The 12,012-nt window shown below is 42.2% G+C and overlaps 1 long non-coding RNA gene and 6 other non-coding genes across 7 annotated transcripts in view; all 7 read right to left on the reverse strand.

Moving 5' to 3' along the window:
• LOC139754260 (uncharacterized) overlaps positions 1-12,012 on the reverse strand; it is a 452,598-nt gene that overhangs the window by 321,258 nt on the left and 119,328 nt on the right. The window lies entirely within an intron of this gene.
• Positions 1,599-1,669, reverse strand: TRNAG-GCC (transfer RNA glycine (anticodon GCC)). Its single transcript has one exon. It is a non-coding gene; the product is annotated as a tRNA-Gly (tRNA).
• Positions 2,957-3,027, reverse strand: TRNAG-GCC (transfer RNA glycine (anticodon GCC)). The gene has a single exon. It is a non-coding gene; the product is annotated as a tRNA-Gly (tRNA).
• On the reverse strand, positions 5,266-5,336 carry TRNAG-GCC (transfer RNA glycine (anticodon GCC)). Its single transcript has one exon. It is a non-coding gene; the product is annotated as a tRNA-Gly (tRNA).
• TRNAG-GCC (transfer RNA glycine (anticodon GCC)) lies at positions 7,523-7,593 on the reverse strand. The gene has a single exon. It is a non-coding gene; the product is annotated as a tRNA-Gly (tRNA).
• TRNAG-GCC (transfer RNA glycine (anticodon GCC)) lies at positions 9,471-9,541 on the reverse strand. Its single transcript has one exon. It is a non-coding gene; the product is annotated as a tRNA-Gly (tRNA).
• Positions 11,388-11,458, reverse strand: TRNAG-GCC (transfer RNA glycine (anticodon GCC)). Its single transcript has one exon. It is a non-coding gene; the product is annotated as a tRNA-Gly (tRNA).

Below are 12,012 nucleotides of genomic sequence, written 5' to 3' on the forward strand. Positions count from 1 at the left end.
ATTAGGCTTAACACATTTACTATTTGGCTGGGGAATCAAACCCCCAGTCTCCCGCATGACTGGCGGCCACACTAACCACTATACTCCAGATGATACAACTACTATAGTTATACCTCGTGTCAGGTCAACAGTTATTACCCCACCTCCTGAGGCTCTCATTAGAGTCAATTTATTACAGTATATCTTTAGCCCTCCGGTAATGATACGAGGGATATCTTTAAATATGAAGCCTTTAATCACTTTGCAAACATTGGTTCTTGGTTCACATGATACTGAAAAGGTAAAATTATATAACATTTTTTACGCACTCGTTGGTGCCTGATGAAATGACCCAGTAAAAGAGAGCAAACTAATGATAAAAGGGATAAATTAAAGGATATGCAGAGAAAAATTATTCAATCATATGCCCAAATGTTCCACCCACACACACACATACACACACACACTAGTGTAGTAGTTAGCGCCGCTGACCATGTTGCGCGCCCGGGCAAGCCCGGGTTCCAGTGATGAGCACATTCAACCCCAGCTCTTCATCTTCCCCTTACGGCTGACCAATAAATAACTTAAGAGCTGGTGTGAGTGGGCATGTACACATAAAACTACAAATATAGTACCTATATAAGGGTAAGAGATAAGAGAACAAGACTGTGAGCCTCTTTCCCCGTAACACAAATGGTAATCACACACACACACACACACACACACACACACATTTCCTCTCTCCGAGTTACGACCCATAATCATCACGTCGATCCCCAGCCATCTCTCTCAAAGTTATGCTAAACTAGGCTTAAACTCACACTGCAAAGCCCATAGGCTCTCAGAAGTTTCGTAATATGTAGACCTCCTTTACTACCCTATAGATCATATCTATTCTAACCCAGAGGAACATCTGCGTTTCTCACTAACATTCCCATCGTCTGAGCTTTCCACTTAGCCATAGTAGGGTCAACAAAATCTGCAAAAACGGAATGAATAAAAGCCTCATTCCAGTGAGCATCGTCGACTGTGTGATTCCAAAAGGCCATCTTCACCCTCTAGCTCCTGACCAGTGGCGTTCTTTAGGGTACACAGATGGAACCCTCGTTTCTTCGTCCTTGTACTCAACACCTTGATGGAGTCATCCTCTCGGTGGAAGGACGTCGACAACTCTTCCATTGGCATCACTGTTGATGACAGCGCTTCCGTCTTCATCGACTTCCAGAACATCAACAATCTCCAGAATTGGATCACATCTTTAATGTGAAGAATGTAGTGTTCTTTTTTTCCTGTCATGAATCAACTTTAAGGCTTTTTTCTGAGAGACATACAATTTAGATGAATGATATCTGAAAACAGATGGTGAAAGAACACACCACAACAGGCTTCCTTAGGGCGTTATCCTTCCAGGAATTATCTATGATCTAAAAGGTTGATCTCACTAGACAGGTATTCATGAGGAAATTACAGTAATTAGCTAAAGAATCCAATGGAATTGGAGCCAATTCCTCACTTTCGTAGACAATATTTCCTGATGTCTCACTTCTTGAGGAGCTCCCGATATTCATTGTGGAGCTACCGATATTTAATGTCTACATAAAATGAAAGTTATCAAAAGATGCATCGGCCGGGAATCGAACCCGGGCCTCCCGCGTGGCAGGCGAGAATTCTACCACTGAACCACCGATGCTACATTGCATGATCCCAGGGTTCAATTTATGACTTCACAGATGTATATTGCATTGTATCATGAACTGATGAAGTTACCCAGCTGTATGTTCACAGTCCAAGGATGTCATCTCCCTTCACAGTCTATTAGGCTTAACACATTTACTATTGGTTGGGCAATCAAACCCCCAGTCTCCCGCATGACAGGCGGCCACACTAACCACTAGATGGATATAACTACTATAGTTATACCTCGTTCAGGTCAACAGTTATTACCCCACCTCCTGAGGCTCACTTTAGAGTGTCAGTTTATTATTACAGTATACCTTTAGTCCTTCGGTAATGATAATCGTAGATCTTTTAATATGAAACATATCACTTTGTAAACATTATGCCTTCGTTCAAATGATTGTTGAAATGTAAAATCACAAAACATCTTTCACGCACGCGTAGATACGTGATGAAATGACCCAGTAAAAGATACCTAATTATAAGATGTAAAATTAAGGAGTACACATAGGAACATTATTTGATTGCATACCCATCGCAAATGATGCACACACACACACACACACACACACACACACACACACACACACACATCTGCGTTTCTCACTAACATTCCCATCGTCTGAGCTTTCCACTTAGCCATAGTAGGGTCAACAAAATCTGCAAAAACGGAATGGAGAAAAGCCTCATTCCAGTGATCATGGTCGACTGTGTGATTCCAAAAGGCCATCTTCACCCTCTAGCTCCTGACCTGTGGCGTTCCTTAGGGTACACAGATGGAACCCTCGTTTCTTCGTCCTTGTACTCAACACCTTGATGGAGTCATCCTCTCGGTGGAAGGACGTCGACAACTCTTCCATTGGCATCACTGTTGATGACAGCGCTTCCGTCTTCATCGACTTCCAGAACATCCTCAAAAGTCTCCAGAACTGGATCACATCTTTACTGTGAAGAATGTGGTGTTCTTTTCCTGTCATGAATCAACTTTAAGGCTTTTTTCTGAGAGAAATACAATTTAGATGAATGATATCTGAAAACAGATGGTGAAAGAACACACCACAACAGGCTTCCTTAGGGCGTTATCCTTCCAGGAATTATTTATGATCTAAAAGGTTGATCTCACTAGACAGGTATTCATGAGGAAATTACAATAATTAGCTAAAGAATCCAATGGAATTGGAGCCAATTCCTCACTTTCGTAGACAATATTTCCTGATGTGTCACTTCTTGAGGAGCTCCCGATATTCATTGTGGAGCTACCGATATTTAATGCCTACATAAAATGAAAGTTATCAAAAGATGCATCGGCCGGGAATCGAACCCGGGCCTCCCGCGTGGCAGGCGAGAATTCTACCACTGAACCACCGATGCTACATTGCATGATCCCAGGGTTCAATTTATGACTTCACAGATGTATATTGCATTGTATCATGAACTGATGAAGTTACCCAGCTGTATGTTCACAGTCCAAGGATGTCATCTCCCTTCACAGTCTATTAGGCTTAACACATTTACTATTGGTTGGGCAATCAAACCCCCAGTCTCCCGCATGACAGGCGGCCACACTAACCACTAGATGGATATAACTACTATAGTTATACCTCGTGTCAGGTCAACAGTTATTACCCCACCTCCTGAGGCTCACTTTAGAGTGTCAATTTATTATTACAGTATACCTTTAGTCCTTCGGTAATGATAATCGTAGATCTTTTAATATGAAACATATCACTTTGTAAACATTATGCCTTCGTTCAAATGATTGTTGAAATGTAAAATCACAAAACATCTTTCACGCACGCGTAGATACGTGATGAAATGACCCAGTAAAAGATACCTAATTATAAGATGTAAAATTAAGGAGTACACATAGGAACATTATTTGATTGCATACCCATCGCAAATGATGCACACACACACACACACACACACACACACACACTCACACACTCACACACACACACACACACACATACATACATACATACACACACACACACACACACACACACACCCTCCCTCTCAGGGTTACGATCCATTATCATCACGTCGATCCCCAACCATAACTCTGAAAATTATGCCACACTAGGCTTAAACTGACATTGCAAATTCCATAGGCTCTCAGGAGTTTTGTAATATGAAGACCTCCTCTACCATCTGGCTCCAGATTTTATCCAGCTCAAAGAAACGCCAGCGACTCTCACTAATGTTCACCTCATCAGAGACATCGAACGACTCAGCCATAGTATGATCATCAACAGGTTCAGCAACAATGGAATGTGGAGAAACCTCATACCAGTGAGCATCGCCGACTGTACTCTTCCCAGACGCCATCTTCATCATCTTCCAGCTCCTAGTCTGTGGTGGCGTTCCACAAGGCACAAAGATGGAACCCTGGAACCCTTACATTTCTTCGACCTTATTATCAGTACCTGCGCGGTTTCACCCTGTCGATGGATATACAGCAAAAAAAGAAAAAAAAATCTCCCACTGTTAACAGTGCTGATAACGGCACACCTGCCTTCATCGACTTCCATAACACCCTCGACAATCTCCGGAGTTGGATCACCATCAGCAAAGTCGCCATCAACCGAACCAGAATCATAGCCATGCAGACCAACCCATGTCCTAAACCTTACTGTCTCACTTGGTCCCCAAATCTTTGATTCATTCTACTTCACCTAGAGTCTTGGTGTCATCTGGGACCATAAACGAAGCACAAAGGAACGCTTCGCCACCAGCTTCAAGTTCTCCAACTACCGTTCCTACATTCTTCGTAGACTTGAGACGCTTAATACTCCCTACAACTCGTGAGCGCATCCACAAGAGTTTCATTCTTCCTAAACTCAGCTACATTTCCCATATCAACTGAACAACTAGGACTACCAGAAATGAGTTTCCTCTTACACCACCTATCAATAAGAGATGTCAAACACTGTCAAACCATTACTTTACAGCAGGTCCAAAATGAAGCTACAGTTCAACCCTAGCATCATCACCACTTGCCACACGAGATCAATGGTTCCCGAGTCGTATTTCGTTAACACAGACTCATGCAAGCCGACCCCGAGCTCGCACGGACCGGTCAGAGAGAGAGAGAGAGAGAGAGAGAGAGAGAGAGAGAGAGAGAGAGAGAGAGAGAGAGAGAGAGAGAGAGACCCATTCCATACTGAGCATCAGAGATATATAATTAGTGTTGCACTATCACTTTGTACAAGGCATTAACGCTTTCCCTTTCCTTGTTACAGCTCAACTGTATTTTGTGCATTTCTATCTACATCTTCAGGCTTTAGCTGTACCTAATTCAAAACCTTTAAACATCATTACAATTATCATGACACAACGTTGATATCTTAATACTAGCGACAGACTTCTTTTCATGAGTTTCCCTTCCAAGAATTATCAAAGATAATGATCAAAAGTCTTATCTCTGACAGTTATCTGTAAGGGAAATTACTGTACTTATCTAAATGACCCAATTACATGTACTCCCGTACATTGAAACACTTTGTAGGTACCTGACATTCGTAGACAGTATTTACCAAATGTGTCGCTTCTCGGGGGGGGGCTACCGATATTTCAAGTTACTATAAAATGAAAGTCATCAAAAGATGCATCGGCCGGGAATCGAACCCGGGCCTCCCGCGTGGCAGGCGAGAATTCTACCACTGAACCACCGATGCTACATTGCATGTTGCCAGGGTTCAATTTATGACTTCACTGAAGTATATTGCATTGTACCATGAACTGATGCAGTAATCCAGCTGTCTGTTCACAGTCCAGGGATTTCATCTCCCTTCACAGTCTATTAGGCTTAATACATTTACTATTGGCTGGGGAACCAAACCCCCAGTCTCCCGCATGGCTGGCGGCCACACTAACCACTATACACTAGATGAATATAACCTCGTTTCAACTGATATATCCTCCTCTCCCGAAGCTCTAACTATAGAGTCGTACTTGTTCTTTTAACAGTACTTTAAAACCTCTCGTAAAAATAATTAGAATTTTCATTTGTGACAATCTTAATATCTTTACAAATTGCTGTTGGGTTGAAAGTATATCTGGTGTATATTCAAAAGCCATCGTACTGAAATGCCCTAAAGAGACCTAATAACAAGAAAGAGTAAAAGGTACACTAAAATCAAGAGTACATGTGATGTAAAACACACACACACACACACACACACATACAAACACACACACATACACACACTAGCAGTGCTGTAGAGGTTAGCGTTGCTTACCATGATTCACGTACGGGCACGCCCCGAGGTCGATCCTGAGAGCGGCTGTCAAGCCCAAAGGTAATTTAGGTGTTCATCCCAACCCTCGGGGAAGTCAATGACTTTTCCCTAGAAATTGGGCCTAACGAGTGTAAGACTCCCTCCCCGAATAGCACAAATAGGTGATTACATTACGCAAAAGCGCACGCACCATTTGAATGTAATAATCCAATTTTCCTCAGATATACGATTAAGTTTCATCTACTATATGATTCTCTGTATCCAACCAAGGTATGTTAACGCTTTAGTTATACACTAACCTATCATTTATACGTTGGTGTATGTAGAATAGTGACATCATTATGTACCAGTGGATCACCACGAACGAACCTACAACTATCAATAAACACATTTTCTATTAGTTGTTTACTTGCAGATACGAGTTCATATATCCATCTTCCAGTGGATTACCACGAACGAACCTACAGCTATCAATAAACACATTTTCTATTAGTTGTTTACTTGCAGATACGAGTTCATATATCCATCTTCCAGTGGATTACCACGAACGAACCTACAACTATCAATAAACACATTCTATTAGTTGTTTACTTGCAGATACGAGTTCATATATCCGTCTTCCAGTGGATTACCACGAACGAACCTACAGCTATCAATAAACACATTCTATTAGTTGTTTACTTGCAGATACGAGTTCATATATCCGTCTTCAAATCACTTGTGAAGGAATTACGTTTAGGATTACGAGCGACGAAGTTACCACTATATAATTCTGTGTACCTTTTCTGGCAGAAAAGTAACTCGAGGGAGATGTTGAGGGAATTACAGCAGGACTTCAACGCTGAGGGATTACCGAAGGATTACTATACAATGAAATAATTTTTTGAAGGGCATGACATTCAAAAGATGACTCTTTTCGTGAATGAGCTTTTAGAGACGTAAAATGTCGTTTTTCTCAATGAAGCCCCTCTTAAGGGAAACACATCACAGGGGTGTTGATCATGTCTCATGGTGGAAGACACCATTTGCATAGAATGATAGAATGTTCTGTTTTCCCCCCATGAACAATCTGTGAATCAGACATCCACCGACAAGGGATGTTCTACTCTACTACCTGCCTGGGTATCGTAAGAGATAGTGGTGACTGTGTAGCGAGCCAGCACACTTCAGTGGCTGTTAACTTTCACTCCTCTAGACGATTGCTGCTGCCTTTTCGTATCTGCTTCACCCCACACGCGGGTTGCTGGCAGTCAGTCCACAAATATACAATCTCCTCGTCTCATATACATATAACACTCGAGAACACACTTCATTTTCCTGCGGTGCACGCTACGTGCGTGACCTGCCTAAAGGCAAGATCTCGTCGTCAACGTACTCGTTCACGAGTAAGAGAATGACGAATGGACAATATCCGGCACAAAAATATTCGCGACAGTATTAATCACTTTTATGTTAATTTCTTAACGCAGGAAAAAGATTCACAAGGAATTCCATCCCATGAAATAACCTGTCAAGGAAGTTCTTGCTAAAGACTTTCTTTGAAAGAAATACTTGGCGTGAGATATTTCTCAAGAAATTCTATACGCATCCTCCATCTACAAAGAACGAATTTCTCAAAAACTTGCATCGGCCGGGAATCGAACCCGGGCCTCCCGCGTGGCAGGCGAGAATTCTACCACTGAACCACCGATGCTACATTTGAACCTTAAGGTTCACTCTTTAACTTAATACTACATTACAGATTCGAACTGTTCTCCTGATTCGCCAGTTTATAGCCGATGTATTCCTTTTCATATCACAGTTGTTCCTTTTTCATGGAGGTTGGTACGTCTCATCCCAGAATACAAGGACCGTTCTAACCCATCCATCATATGTCCTGTTGGTTTGACTTCTACCATTTCCAAACTTTCCGAATCCCTCCTGAACTCCAATACCTTCAAAAATCTTGAATCTCTGAGTCTTATCTCTGATCACCAGTATGGCTCCCACAAGGAGGAGATCCACTGGCGACTTAACTTACTAATGTCTGGTCATCATCTTAGAAAAGACTTAGGGAGAATCCTTTGTAGTTGCCCTTTATGTATCAAAAGCTTTTGATAGAGTATGGCAATAGGGTCTCATATCAAGGTTTCCTTCCTTTGGCTTGCTTCTCTCTCTCTCTCCGTTTCTTCATATCTAACTCCGTCTGATCGATCCAATTCTGCTGTTTTTGATGAATCGACTCCTCATACTTATCCGATCGACAGAGGCGTCCCTCAGGGTCTCATACTACCTCTTTCACTCTTCTTCCTCTTCGTTAACAATTTCCTTTGCTTCAACGTAACCAAATACACTCGTGGGCTGACGACTAAACAGCAGTCCTCCAACTGCTTCAAATCTACTCCATCGTCTCTCGCTCGATCTGTATCTCAACTCGGAACAGGAAGACTCACTTGGGTAGAGGGAATCTGGTTAAGTCTAATGCTTCCAACATCCAATTTCCATCCACCTCACTCTCTCTAAAACCAATCGTAACTTTCCTAACTATTTTGGTGGATGAGCAAATCCGCCGCTTAACATATGAACAATCTTGGTGTCACTGTAGCATCTACCTTGTGAAATCTTACGTGGCACAAATAGCCAAATCTTCCTCTGAGAGACCGTAAACTCTTTTCTGGACACGTTTTCAGTTTACACGAAGGATTGATCCGTCCTTGTATGGAGTTCTGCTCTCACCTGGGAGGTTCTAATCCTATATTACAAGATTCAGTCGAGTCTAAAGCAATGTAACCTTCACAACTTGACCCACTTCCCCTATGCCTCAATTGTCTGTTCACTTATTCTTTTCGAAAGGTATTACTTTGGATTTTGCTCCCAAGAGTTAACTATTTGGATGCTCCAGCCATTAGCTGGACCATGTATTACTCGGTAAACTATCATATCGCATAATTACTGAGTGGCCTTTGACAACTTAAGGCTGGACCGTTTGGATATACCTTTCTATCCCTAGACTTCAAATCACTGGAGCTCACACACACACACCCACCCTCATGTTCCTCCTAACGACTATGACCTGCCTCTTTCTAAAGGCATCTTGTAACTTTTTTCCCGAAATTCTGATGTAATTCTATCTTATTTTCTCTCTCTCTCCCTCTCATCATCCTTCACATTTCAATCAAGGCCAAGCCTCGATGTGGACTTTCGTCCGTGACTAAGGGAAAATGCTTAAGAGATTCACCTCATTCTTTAGTGACTGACTTGGGAGGAGGCAGATCCAATCTCCCTGCTATGATCGTTAAAGAGCTTCTGATATGTGGCTATTAAGAAAATCATTAGTACTTGCTTAAGATACATTCCGAAACAAGAAGTAGATGTATAAACCCAAATTCATAGACAAAACACGTTCTATGTATACAAACAACACATGCGCATGGGACAAACATCTATACAAAAAGAAGTATTCTATGCACATGTATACACATCTGTAGACACCACAGTCACGTACATACATAGTGATTCAAATACACCAGCTGACACACTCAAATTCAAGCACACAAAATTCTAATCCATCAACATATACCCTCAAAACAATGCATCGGCCGGGAATCGAACCCGGGCCTCCCGCGTGGCAGGCGAGAATTCTACCACTGAACCACCGATGCTACACTTCAAGAGTGCAGTTCACTCTATCAATTGACGGAACATTATCCATTCGCTTGTTCCCAGTTAGAGCCTCCATGTCCGTTTACAGCTGATAAACATCGACATATTTGCTTCTCGGCGGGGATTCGAATCCCAATGTCTCGCATGATAGGCGAGGGTAATTAATCAGCCATTATACTAACGAGGATATGGTTTCCTACATCCAATTCCCTCAACAATAAGACATGATTTCTCTACGTCCTGCAGCTCTGGTTGACGTCCGGAGCCTCCGGGCTGCCGTCTGTATTGATCTGAAACCTCGACGTCCACACAGCGTATAGGAAATTCATCCAGCGACACACGTAGCCAGCGCACTCGCCACAAATTCCCTACCTCCTACACACACACACACACAGTCAAGTGAGGGGGCGTGAAGTGTGGCATCTGTTTACACGTGCAATAACGATCACACTCCCACACACATGCTGATGTACGACGTGGGGAAATGTATGCTCTCTCAAACACCTACATGGGCACTTGCTAAATGCAATACAGAGGCCTCACACAGCTTAACGTGTTGTGTCACACATAAGCCCCTGCACTTGCACGCACGCACGCACACACACACACACACACACACACACACACACACACACACACACACACACGAGTAAGGGGGCGACTTCATCACAGCTTTCAAGTTCTTAAACCAGTATGATGAAGCTAGTATTGAACAATTCTTCACAAGACGTCAAGAGAGAACAACTAGAGGCCACAACATGACCTTGAGCAAGGGTCGTATGAGGAAAGACATAACTGAAGTCCTCAAAGATGTGGATAAATGAAATGAATTTAGAGAGTTCTTGAATGCTAGTTTATAAAAAGTTTGAAAAGATGCATTGTCAAGTCTGGTAGACGAGGCCCACTTGCGTAAATCTCCCTCCTCACACAGTGCAATTCATTAATTACACACACACACACACACACACACACACACACACACACCACTTGCAATCACGCAGGTACAGAACACACTTGCCCACACATTCCCACTGACACAAATGCACACACGAAAACATAACTGACATGAAATCAAATTTTCAGTTTCACATTACACATCTCATTTTTCTTCCCATTTCCCGGTAATATGCTGATGTACCACAACGATCTGTGCGTATATCAGGAACTGTGTTCTCCACTTGTATGTGGAAATGCTCCTTTATCAATGGACCTTTATCTCTTATCAGATTACCTGCGTGGGTGAGGGAGATTAAGTCCGAGTGATGACATGAAGAGTTACTTACTTTCCAAAGGTTTTAGGATTTAGCTGCGAGATGATTACTAAAGAGAGAGATATGTGAAAGGGATTTATTCACAGGATTTAAGTGCCAATGAAAACATACTTTGGAGCAATTACCGAGGGAGCAATTATCAAGCGATTAACTAAAGAATAACTTGCCAACGATTGCTTGCCAGATCTTTATCTTTCACAAAGATAATTCTCTATAATACCGCCAATTTAGGGAATGGCTATGTCTAACGATCATTTTTACATAATTACTTTTCAGCCGATCCAGTGCTAAGCAGCTTGACCAAGATATACTTGTAAAGTAATTAAGCGATAGGAATTAACTCCCACGTAACTGCATGCGAGGGAAAATACATAATTCCAGTTCTTGCTGGAGTGCCATCAATGAGAGAATTACAATAGAATTGCTTAAGACTGAATCGGTGGGTGAGGAATTAAATGACAAGAAATTCCTCACAAAGGACTCATGAAACAAGGTTACAAATACCTCATTTACCAGAAGAATATCTACAAATGTGCTGCAAAACGCACTTTATACAATGCAAAATATAAAATTATGCATCGACCGGGAATCGAACCCGGGCCTTCCGCGTGGCAGGCGAGAATTCTACCACTGAACCACCGATGCTACGTGGATTCATGACAGGCTCTCTTGATAAGATGATAAGGGCTTTAGTGCGATGCCCACTACCACGCTTTGATTATCGACCAGAGTGTCTGGGGCGCGGAGCCTCCATCACTCTCCATAGGTTAAGACCTTCCACACTTTATGCTTGACTGGGAAGCGAATCCCTGTATCTTCATGATAAGCAAGACCACAGACCGGTATATTACAGAGGATTTGGTTGTCATAGTTATCCCCTTTGTCAGGAGAGCAACATATTCTCGCCTTCCCAGACACATATTGAAATTGACCAATGTTTTATTGTCTTGCTTCCTTGTTTGGTTGTGTCGTCTGATATCTTAGATTTCCCACCATCTTTCTCACCATCGGAGATTACATCATCTCAAACATGGCTTTTACGGCTCCGAGGACTGAAAACATTATTCAAAATTCTGAACGAGTAGTTCCCCAAGAAAGCACAGGTGCATCCATCTGTTTCAAGAAACGAAGAAAAAAAAAAAAACGTAAAAAGATTTAGAATTCGAGAAGAGAGGACTCAAAACCACAGAGAAAGCTGT

This window comes from Panulirus ornatus, chromosome 16 (genome assembly GCF_036320965.1).
Source record: "Panulirus ornatus isolate Po-2019 chromosome 16, ASM3632096v1, whole genome shotgun sequence".
Classification (NCBI taxonomy): Eukaryota; Metazoa; Arthropoda; class Malacostraca; order Decapoda; family Palinuridae; genus Panulirus; species Panulirus ornatus.